Below are 12245 nucleotides of genomic sequence, written 5' to 3' on the forward strand. Positions count from 1 at the left end.
TCTGCAACTCCTGGTGCAATAGAAGAAGGTAATTTTCAATCTATACCCGCAGTTGAATTCTCTTGTGTCAAAGAATCTAGTGGTACTAATGAAGTACATGAACACAAGGAGAAATCGATTTTCCTAGATTATCAAGAGGATAAACCTTTCGTTTATGAACATAATTCTCTTAATGTTGCTTTGAATTCTCAAGTTGGAAAGGTTTTTTCTGATCCAGTTGGAGATTATACATTAGGTTCTGTCACAACTATTTCTGGTTCATTACTACTTAATGTGTGTTCGATTCTAATAATAGATAAATATGATCGGAATTTTGTTTAAGAGCTGCTTTATAAACATGGGTACTGGCCAGATTCATGGTCTGGTGCTTTATTTGGTTGTATGCTAGCTAATGATAGTTTTATGACTACTACTTGGTGTATATATGATAAAATGCTTGACAGTGAAGGTTGGGATTCGAGTGGTGAAAGAGAGTGTGATTTTCACATGATATTTGATCGCAGAAAAAGATGGTATTCGTTATTTGGTAGCGAAAATGGACTTTGTGATATGGTTGCTTCTCGTTGGTATATGTTTCACCTGTGTTTGAAATTAATGGCTGGATACGACAGAAAGTTGAGAATGGGTGTGAATGGTAGTCTAACTAACTGTGTGTGGAATTCTTGTTTTGCTAAATGTGTTTCGAAATTTGAGTATGATGTTTGTGGGTGTCTGAGATGGGGGTACAATCTAGTGCTTGTTAAACAGCTAGCTCTTATATATTGGAATCAACTTCAGGTTATCAACTTGTTTACGAATTCATATGTGTGGGTGTTTGATCAAGAGCCTGATACATTGAGAGAAGATTTTTATGGGGTACAACTGCAGTTTGAGTTGCTTAATACTGTCATATTTCAACTTGACTCATTCAGAGTTCCGAGGGTCCAGTCGGAAAGTTTTGAAGCTGTCCACAAGTCTTTTTCATTTGCTTCTTTAGTTATAATAACTTTTCAAGGGGTCTTGGAATTATAGGGGTGTGATATCTTTCATCGTGTGTTGTTTTATGTGAATCATGGTCATTGGTTTGGCCGAGTTGTTAGAGCCTATTATACACCAGCTAGGGGAACATCTTTACAGCTGACTAAAATTTTAAGTTCAGAATTTGCTAACATCATTACATGGTTAGTGGGAACTCAGGTTTTGCTCCTAGTGATTAGAGAAGAGATTAGAGGTACTATGTGGCCTTCCAGCGAGCTAACTGCAACACCTGGCTATATGGGTTGTAATCGGTTGTTGTTCGACAGAGGCAAAATGCCTGAACCATTACCATGGATTTCTTATTCGAGAAGTTTCGGTGCTGCTTCTATTTACAATTACATGGAGGTGAAGGATTTGATTACTATTCAACTGTGGGTTCCTGTGATGGCACCTGTGTTGTTTATTAACATGGTTGAGAGTGTTGTACTGAAATCGGGGGATCATGTGCTGCATATATTTTTCATGGAGTTTAAATTTCGTTCAGTGCTTCCATTCTCTGCTCACACAGTTGTTGGAGCTAAACTTTATCTCTCAAGACTTGTGTTTTTCTTGTACTTCTATTTGCTCACATCTGAAGCCTGCGGGAGTTTTTCAAGGCACGAAACAATTTTAATGGCAAATTTGTATTCCACGATGGATAACAAGCTAGTTGGGAGAGCTCTATGCTAGGAAGATTACATTACAACGCAAATAAATGATTGGTTTCCTGTGGATGGAGGAGTTGTCTATATTGGACCATTGCAGGTCAAGGAAAAGACGAGTACGATATTTCTGAACTATAATCTAAATGGTAATCACACCTTGATTAATGCTTGTCGATGCTTGCCATGTTGCAGTCAGTTGCTAGGTTTCATATTTCGACATAAATGGCGCTCTAAGAAAGTGTTTTTTTGTAGAATGTTAGCTAGTGTTGACAAGAATCTGAAAATGAGGAGTAATGATATGAATTTAGGATTTGGTAGTGAGATATTTTGTAGGGCACTGCAACTGTTTATATGGGTTTCCTTAGCTCGCAATCTGCTGAACTTAGAAGTGAGGTTTCAGATGTTTATTTCCATCACATATATTGGCATCACCAGGCGTATAAAGCAAAGGTTGAAAACGGTGAAAATGCTCCTTGTCAGGATTTTCCGCGATACTTCGCTAATTACTGGTTGTGGAGATATGTGGGGATACGGAGGTGAGAGCGTTTACACATATAATTATAGAAGTGCAACTGACTGCATCCAAGCTACAATAGTTCTTATGCACAAGTTCAGAGGTAAGGTCATAATGATGGTGTTATTCAATGGTCATGCGAATATCTTTCGTCGCCAATGTGCCTGGGAAATATGACAATGAGGATACACAATGCGATTTCTGTTCATTCCTGCAAAGCCGTCACCTCTAGAGTTTTTGGGAGTTTCAGTTTTAAAGAAATAAGCATAAGAGAGAGCTTTGTCTTGATGGCTTTTGGTAGAACTATGAAGACTGTGGTCTATATTTTTCTTCATAGGCTACAATTCTTTATGCTAGTTTTGTTACAACAGGAGAACCATCATCCTCCAGATACTAACAATGATGCAGTATCCAAACACTTCTTGCATACTCTGCATACAACAAAAGGTAACCTACATAGAGGGGTATTTGCTTACTGCATCAGTTGCCGCGCCAATTTTGAAGTCAGGACGAAGTCAAATTCTTATTATAGTGGCACTAGCTGGGTCTGCATTGATCGAGATTGTTTCTTACCCTCCATCCTTGAGGACAAGGATGATTTGGAGGGGTGGGTATTTGTCATGTCCCTCATGACTAGTATATCTGATTATGGGCCACCCAATTGGGGCACCCCTTTTTTAGGTGTAGTTAGTAATTAGTTAGCGTGTGGGTGTTCTTAGCACGTGTGCTGGGAGACTACCCTAGTATGTAATGAGTCTGTAATTCTCTTTGGGATTATGAACGAATAATGTAAAACTCATCTTCTTCTCTATTTGCTTCTGCAACTTCTCATCTATAACAATGTCTTCTTCTTCTTATTTCCCTAATTCTTCTCCTAATCCTCTATTTCCCTATATCTATCCCAAATCATCTCTATCCTTAGAGACTCAAACTGTTCCTGATAATCCAATTTGTAATGAGTTCACTACAAACTCACATGCGTTGTTATCTCAAGCATGTTTGTCAATGTTAGTGATCAAAACTATAAGTCTTGATTTCTAGTCTATTATAGCTAAGTCTCAGACTAGGATAGAAAGTGTAGTTGAGCTCAAGGACGTCATGGCGATTCATCATATAAGAAGAAGAACTACTCAAGGAACTGGTGGAACTTCTATACAAAAAGGTATGTGAAGACTTGAACTTATATGTCACTCAAAAGTCTATCTACTCTATCTCCTACTCTTTGAGACAAGAAGTCGTATGCTATATATATAGACTTGGATTATACACATTTGGTATTTCGAGCCGAGTAGACCTCGCCTATCTATATCTCAAAATATGTATTGGTAAGCTTTTCGCTTCGATCAAATTTATCTTTACCTAGTGACGAAAGTCATGATATGTTTCAATCATATTGAAAATTGCTTTGACGAGAAATGGTGTAATAACTATATAACATCCTCTAAGAATGTTTCAACGATTCAAATGAGAGTTTAGATTAGATAACCAATGGTGGACATAAGCATTGTTGTGGAAACACATTTATGTATAAGTCCTATTCCTTGAACCAAAGTTTGCGAACCTTGTTGATCAAGAGAACCGGAAGAATGGGGTGAGCCAAGTCCACGAACTCAGTCCGCGAACTGCCGAAGTTCTCAAACCCGAGAATTTCTGTTGGAGTTGACAAACTACTTGCGTGAAGCTAAGTCCGCGAACAAGTGAAGTTCTCAAGCCCGAGATTTTCTGCTGGAGTTTGTAAACTCTGCCCGGTAACTTAAGTCCGTGAACCTAATCTGCGAACTTGAGAAGGTTATATATCTGAAGATGATTTTTGAACTTAAACTTTAAAAAGACTAAGGAATGCAGTTTGCAAACCGTGGCTATAAAAGTTCATAAACCGATTCAATTGAATCAAAGCATCTTTGCTTCAATTGTGTCTTGTGTAGTACATGAGATTTCCTTGCAATTGAACAACTCTCTAACTAGTTCATTTGAAGTCATTTGAACTAGTTACGGTGAAGAAGAACATGGTTGATATGAAATGCTTATATGGCTAACCTTTTGGTTAACTATTGTTGAACCAACAAGTGCATACATTTGGGTACGGTTAACAAACCTAGAAGCGTACATTGTCAAGTGTGTGTAACAAGCTAAGTTTTCGATCTAACGGTTGAGAAATATTAACTTGAATCTAAATCAGGTTTTCATCTAACGGTGAATATTTAATGCTTTGTTACTAATCTAATGTTGATTGCAAACCCTGATTTGAAAGACTATATAAAGGATACATCTAGTATTGTGCAAAACTAATCCCCACACCTCACGTGTGATACTAGTTTGCATACTAGATTCGATTCTCCTTTAACCTTTGGTTTTCTTCTTCTAAAACCAGGTTAACGACTTAAAGACTTCATTGGGATTGTGAAGCCAGACCGATACTACTTTTATCGTAGTTGTGTGATCTGATCTTGCATCTTCCATCGTACGAGTAAAATCAGATTGATTGGCTTTAGATTGATATCTCCGATAGGCAAGATATAAAAAGTAATCACAAACATCTTCGTCTCATTGTTTGTGATTCCGCAACATCTTGTTTCGCTACCATACGATTAAGATTGTTGTGAGGTGATTGATAACTCTAGGCTGTTCTTCGGGAATATAAGACCGGATTATCAATTGGTTCCTGTTCACCTTGATTATTATCAAAAGACGGAACAAAACCTTTAGGGTTTATATGTGGGAGACAGATTGATCCTTTGATAGACTTGTCCGTGGGAGACAAATTTGTTTATTATCAAAGCCTGCGATTTTGGGTCGTAGCAACTCTTAGTTGTGGGTGAGATCATCTAAGGGAATCAAGTGCGCAGTATCCTGCTGGGATCATAGGCGTAGGAGCATAACTGTACCTTAGATCAGTAGGAGATCGATTGGGGTTCAACTACAGTCCAGTCCGAAGTTAGCTTGGAGTAGGCTAGTGTCTGTAGCGGCTTAATACAATGTGTGTTCAATCTGGACTAGGTCCCGGGGTTTTTCTGCATTTGCGGTTTCCTCTTTAACAAAATTCTGGTGTCTGTGTTATTTCTATTCCGCATTATATTGTTTATCTTTATAATTGAAATAATACAGGTTGTGCGTTGTAGATCATCAATTATAATATCCAACCTTTGGTTATTGATTTAAATTGATTGATCCTTGGATATTGGTCTTTGGTACCATCCAAGTTATTCCTTGTGTTTGATTAAAGACTCGTTGATTTCTATTAGCTCGAGTAAATCAAAACAAGAGAGAGATATTAACTCCTTGAGATACTTTTACCTAGATTGAGTCTGACTGTCTAGTTGATTCTCTAGAAAGTAATTCGGAGTTAGTCCATACAGATTGCTAAGCGAAATATTGGGTGGTGTTGTTAGACCCTCGCTTTTTCAGTTACCTTCCGTTGGTAGCCAGTGGCGTGGCCACGGTGCTGGCATGGCTTGCGCATGCTCTTGGCGTGGATAATTAGGGAATTGGTGTCGTGACCATAGAATTGGCATAGCTAAGTGTGCGTCGTGGCCAAAGAGTTGACAGCGAAGCCAAAGGTTTCCACAAGTCGTTTGGTTTAGTGGCGAGCTTGTACGGCTGATATTTGCATCTCAGAAGGAAGGATAGCCGTTGATTGTTGCAACCTTCCATTTGGCAGCCAACGGCATGGAGGCATGGACGGCATGGCTTTGGCATTTGCCAAATTAGGGCTTTGGCACCGTGGCCAAATTAGGGTTTTGGCACCGTGGCTTGGCACCATAGCCAAGGCAAGTTTGTACGGCTGAGATTTTCATCTCAGAGGGAAGGGTAGCCGTTGATTGTTTCAACCCTCCGTTTGGAAGCCAGCGGAATGGAGGCATGGCCAACGTGGGTTTGGCATGGTTTAGGCGCGGCCAAGCTAGGATTTTGGCATAGTTTTAGTCGCGGACAAAATTAGGGTTTTGGCATAGTTTAGGCGCGGCCAAAATTAGGGCTTGGCATTGGGCCAAAAGTTGCCACGCGTTTGGTGGCGAACTTGGATAGCTGAGATTTACATCTCAGAAGGAAGTGTGGCCGTTGATTTTTGCAACCCTTTGTTTGGCAGCCAGCGGCATGGAGGCATGGCTTTGGCGTGGTTTAGGCACGTCCAAGCTAGGATTTTGGCATAGTTTTAGGCGCGGCCAAAATTAGGGTTTTGGCATAGTTTAGGTGCGGCCAAAATTAGGGCTTGGCATTGAGCCAAAGTTGCCACGCATTTGGTGGCGAACTTGGACGGCTGAGATTTGCATCTCAGAAGGAAGGGTGGCCGTTGATTGTTGCAACCCTTCTTTTGGCAGCCAGCGGCATGGAGGCATGGCCGGCGTGGCTTTGGGATGGTTTAGGCGCGGCCAAGCTAGGATTTTGGCATAGTTTTAGGCGCGGCTAAAATTAGAGTTTTGGCATAGTTTAGGCGCAGCCAAAATTAGGGCTTGGCATTGGGCCAAAAGTTGCCACGCGTTTGGTGGCGAACTTGGACGGCTGAGATTTACATCTCAGAAGGAAGGGTGGTCGTTGATTGTCGCAACCTTTCGTTTGGCAGCCAGCGGCATGGAGGCATGGCCGGCATGGCTTTGGCGTGGTTTAGGCGCGACCAAGCTAGGACTTTGGCATAGTTTTAGGCGCGGCCAAAATTAGGGTTTTAACATAGTTTATGCGCGTCCAAAATTAGGGTTTAGCATTGGGCCAAAAGTTGCCACGCGTTTGGTGGCGAACTTGGACGGTTGAGATTTACATCTCAGAAGGAAGGGTGGCCCTTGATTGTTGCAACCCTTCGTTCGGCAGCCAGCTGCATGGAGGCATGGCCGGCATGGCTTTGGTGTGGAGGTGTGATATACACATTTTTGTGTCTAATTTGTCCTCAATATCATGTATTGTTGGTACTCGATTTCGTACTTATTATGGCGTTTTATGTGTTTGTAGGTATTTTTGGGAAATTCGTCTCGAAAAGTTGCTCGGGGGACCCCCCCGGAAAAGTACTAAAGGCACCCTCATTTTGGATAAGGGCACCCCTAGGCACCCCATATGTTAAAGGCACCCCTATTTTGGATTTGGGGCACTTCATCTTCTTTATTCAAATGGTCTGTTTTGGCGGGAATTCTTTGCAGTCAACTGGAAGATTTCTGGTTTGAGATTTGGGGACGATTCACCGAGACTAAATGGCTGGAATTGCATGGAATCATTGACTGAGATAATAAAGGGCCGGTAACGTGTTTAGTTTCGATAAAAATGGAAGGGAACATGCAATTACACGGAATGAAAGTCTGGAAGATACTCGGGATTGTGTCGATGTTGTTGTGGAAAGTTTGCATGCGTTTTTAGCGTGTTGAATCATTGCTTGATGATCTGGAAGTATGTTTGGAGCGTGTAAACACTGGATGACAGCGTAAGAAGAAAAGAAAGGGTAGAAATATTCTCAAGAATATATTATTTACTGTCTAGCAAAGGGGAGAATTATGGGCAGTTATTGCGTGAGATCTCGAGGCTGTTGGGTTATAAACAGTTGCTGGGATATCAGAGAGTGGGACAGAGAGTTTGGGAAGGATTTGGAACATCACAGAAGCGAAACACGATCACTAGAGAAACCTGCTGCTGCTGCCGCCATTGAAGAACACGAAGAACATAGACCCACAGAGGCAGTCGTTTTTACTACAGTATTTGCGACTGTTCAGCGACAGTCTTAGAGCTACAATAACAATGACACACCCTCTATATCGTTCTTTGGTTTGCAACAATTATAAGCATTACAAACCCGTTTTTGAATTATTTATCCCTTTTCATCATTTGTAAACACCATTTGAGCAATGAAATCAACTTTTGAGCGTGTTTCCAACATGATAATGAGCTAAATCTCCCACAACCAAGGCAATGGGGAAGCTATTTACGCATGAATAATTGGTAACTATTTTATTTTCTCTAATTTATAATTTATAATTCACTCAATCACTGCTTTTGCAGAGTTTTAAATTGTTTGCATAATTTTCTTAATTAGTTGTGATTCAATCTGATAGGTTATACTTTGTTTAGTCAATTGATAATCTATGCTTACGGAATACAATTGATATTTGAGAATTTGCCTGATTATTTGTGAATTAAGAAATAAGGGACTTGAAAGATAACTAGAGTTTTGGATTATTTGCCATAATTTATTCATGTGTGATAGTGGAATCAGTGTCTTGGTTATTCCTAATAATCTTGAATTAAGTTTTGTTTGTTTTTAAATTTCATTAAGTCTAAAATCTTTTGCTTTCACAAGTCTCAACAAACTTTTTACTACAACTCAATTAAAAATCACATCAATTTTTGGCGCTGCTGCCGGGGAGCGGTTGTGGAATACTATAATTAGTATTTTTGATTTTGTAAATAATTAGGTTTTTATTTTATTTTTGTACAGTATTTTTATTTTGTTTTAGGATTTCTTTTTCCTTTTGATTTTTTTTTTGTGTTTTAGAATTTTATTTCAGGAGCCTTTTTGAGGATGATGAATTCTTTGTACGAGACGTCATCTAAGATGACACTTGCAGAATATAAGCGTAGAAATTCACATTCTCAGGAGACATCTTCTGATATGACGCTTGGGGAGTATATGCATAGGCAACGGTATGGATTTTTTTCTCCACATATGGTAAGTGAAGAATCACCTTTAACAATATATGAGAAGTATTACAAACACACACAGGCTAGTTTGGAACAAAGATTGAGAGTTCGTGAATGCCAAAGATTATTTGCTGATGATGATGAATCTTGTAGTGACTCTTTGTTCCAGAAAGAACTTGTAAATGACCTTGTGGATGATTGTGTGGATGATTTGCCTAATTCCATGGATGAATCTATCTCACAAGATCATTCACCCGACTTAGAGGTTGTTTCTAAACCCTTAGACTTCCAAAAGTTTCCTAATTTAAGGTTAGAATTGTGTGCTTCTAAAGTGTTGTTGGATTATTTTGCATCTAAGTACCCAGAAGATTTTCCTATTCCTGATACCGTGCATGAGCCGATTGACACTGGTCAGGTAACTTGCACTGCTGATTTTGAACCTTAATCAGTTTGCATATTTCATTTTGCATATCTCATTTTGCTGATTCCGATGACCCTATGCTTATTGATATTGCATTGTGCCCTCTAATAGTTCATCGAGGTAACTCAACGTCGGAAGTTATTTCCGTAGACTTGGAACCGGATTTAGGAGTTATTTATTCTAATGAGCTTGAACCAATAAATGCATATTTAGGTCATTGTGCTGAGTTTGATGATTCTTTCCTTTTGAAAATGTCGATTCATTACCTCCTCTGATTTCAAGTGAAGATAATGTGTCGACCGAATGTATTTCAGCTAATTTAGAACCTGATTTAGAGCATGCTTCCCGAGTAGAAACTGTCAAACAATCTGAACTTATTGCTTACAAGAGTGATTTACTTAATCCGACCATATATTATTTGAGTATCACTTACAGTTTTCTATTTGGAACGAATTTACACATCTTTTTGGAGATTTATAGTGTTTATAGGTTCATGGTGGCTGACCTGATTTGTTGGATTGATCCTCAACTTTTCAGACTTTATATGTATGCTTTGCTGCTTACTTTGGTGCAACCTCACCTTGCTTGAGGTTCTTTATGTGCGCAAACATGGATACCAAGATTATGCTTTATGGGAGTCAACCCATACAATTTCGCTTCATGGGAGTCAACGCATAATAAGATATGTTTTCTTTCCTCTATCTTTTATTTGTTTGCTTGAATTTCCCATCTTAATTTCTACGTTGGATGACTCAATTACATTGAGGACAATGTAATGTTTAAGTGTGGGGGAGTTATATTTTCGTTAAGTATTTTCAAAATAAAAAAAATTTGAAAATAAAAAATAAAAAATGATGATTAGCTGTGTAGCGGGTCTAAAAAAAAATGATCAGCTGTGTAGCGGGTCTTAAAAAAAATTATCATTATGATTTTTAGGGTTATGACCAGCTGTGTAGCGGGTCTTTTGTAGGGTATTTTTAATGACCAGTTGTGTAGCGGGTCTTATGTATGGTATTTCAAAATTTCATTTTACGACCAGCTGTGTAGCGGGTCTAACTCTCTCCTATGATATGACCAGCTGTGTAGCGGGTCAATTCTTTGTTTTGCTCGAGGACTAGCAAAATATAAGTGTGGGGGTGTTGATAAGCACGTATGTGCTACATTTTATACCCATATTTATACTAGGTAGGATCCGATATTTTGGCTAACAACACTATTTTAGTGCTTTTGGAGAAAGTACAAGCGAATTCGATCATCAAAAGAATAAACGGCTAAGATAGGAACTTAAACAACACTTGGCACAGAAAAACATCACCAAAGCCATGGCTACCAATGCCACAAAGACGGCCAGAGAGTAACAGGACAGCAAAACAATGTTTGCCAAACACGTGAGCCACACTTGTGGAGCTAAAAGCAAGGTGGATGTGACCAATTTCCACTTTATGTTGTTAGTGGAATGTTCAGAACATATATGCAAGGCATATTTCGTTTATGTGAAGGAGAAATTCTCATTTCTTTTTAATGTTCGAGCGAATGAAACTGTGGAGAGATGGAGACATCATTCTACATATGAATTCAGTCCGTGAAGATTGGAGGATGGGTTATAATTGAGATGGAGACTTCACCTTCAGAGTAAAGGGAGAGATGGAGTAGTTGGCGTCGAGAATAGAAGTAGCTGGTTGCTAACGATGGTGGTGCTTGGAACCTTGGTGCTGTAAGGATATGGGAGGCGTTAAGAAAATCTAATGTTGCTTCCACGAAATGTTTTTCGCATTCGAAGGAGTTTACATGCCAGTAGAGAAATGAAAATGAAGTGTTCATGGCTGCATGCAAGAATCAATCACAACAGCAACAAGACCAATAAGAAATGAGTCTGAGATGGTTGAGGCTTGTATGAACTGAAGGGAAAGAATGGAGGGTTGGTTGCAGTCGTGGCTGAGGTAGGCAAAGTGCTGTAGCCAGTGGCTGACGAAATGAAATTGTGAATAGTCAGAAATAGCAATCAATGGTGGTGGATATGGCCGTGTCTTGTGGTGGTTGTACACAGATCTTATGGAGATGAATTCAGCTTCTGCTCGAACTGAAGAACATGTTAGTGCTGCAATCAGTCGGAAAGAAATGTAGATGGCCAAGGAAGACTAGTTGAAGCTGAATTCGACAAGCTCTAAGAAGAGAGTTGGAAGGAGCTGAGACTTGCTGTTGCAGTCAGTGAAGACCTTTGCAGGCGATGAATGAAAGGTGTAGTTCTCAATTGTTTGACGCGAACAGCAGCGTTAATGGAGAATGCCAGGGCAGCATTACTTGAGATGCTCGTGTTGGTTGGATGGTGGATTATCTACGGAAGAGAAAACGGAGTCGAAGTTATGACAGCAGCTCAACATGAACTGAAACTGGGTTTGCTGTGGCCGGAAGAGAAGGCCAACAGATCGGTCAGAATTTGGTGGTGACTAAGATAGACATAAGATGGGTTAGGTGTTGGTCGGGTTTTGGAGCTAGTTTGGACTGGAATGGCTGGGCCTTGGAAGTTATCGGCTACGTAGTAGACTCTTCTCCGCAACAGACTATATACAAAGACAATCGAAAAGAAAAGGAGGGGGCTCGGTTACGGAAAAGAAAAGGAGGCTGTGGCTGAGTTTTCTGGATGTTGTTGGCGGCCATTGGAGGAGCAGATAAAACAAAGGGAAGAAGAGGATTTATTTCCGGGTGACAACGGCCATAAGGTTTTGATTTTCTTTGTAATCATTTTTATGGGTTTTGAGAACCCCATGGTTTGCTAAATTTGGCTAGGGTTTTTGGTGAAAACTAATTTGATGATGTAGACTCTTAAATGTCTAGTAATTTGATGATGTAATCATTTTATTAGTTCTCCGGATAACGTTTTAAATGTCTAGTAATTTTTCTTCAATACGCTTGGTTTATAATTGCATAAATAGTTGAATCGATCAAATATGTTTTCCATTTGATGCATCGCACTTGGATTAGGTTCTTTGGCGGGGTATGCTTCTACATTGATATTTGATACTTTGCAACTTTATTT

This window comes from Papaver somniferum, chromosome 4, assembly GCF_003573695.1.
Source record: "Papaver somniferum cultivar HN1 chromosome 4, ASM357369v1, whole genome shotgun sequence".
In the NCBI taxonomy this organism is placed as follows: domain Eukaryota; kingdom Viridiplantae; phylum Streptophyta; class Magnoliopsida; order Ranunculales; family Papaveraceae; genus Papaver; species Papaver somniferum.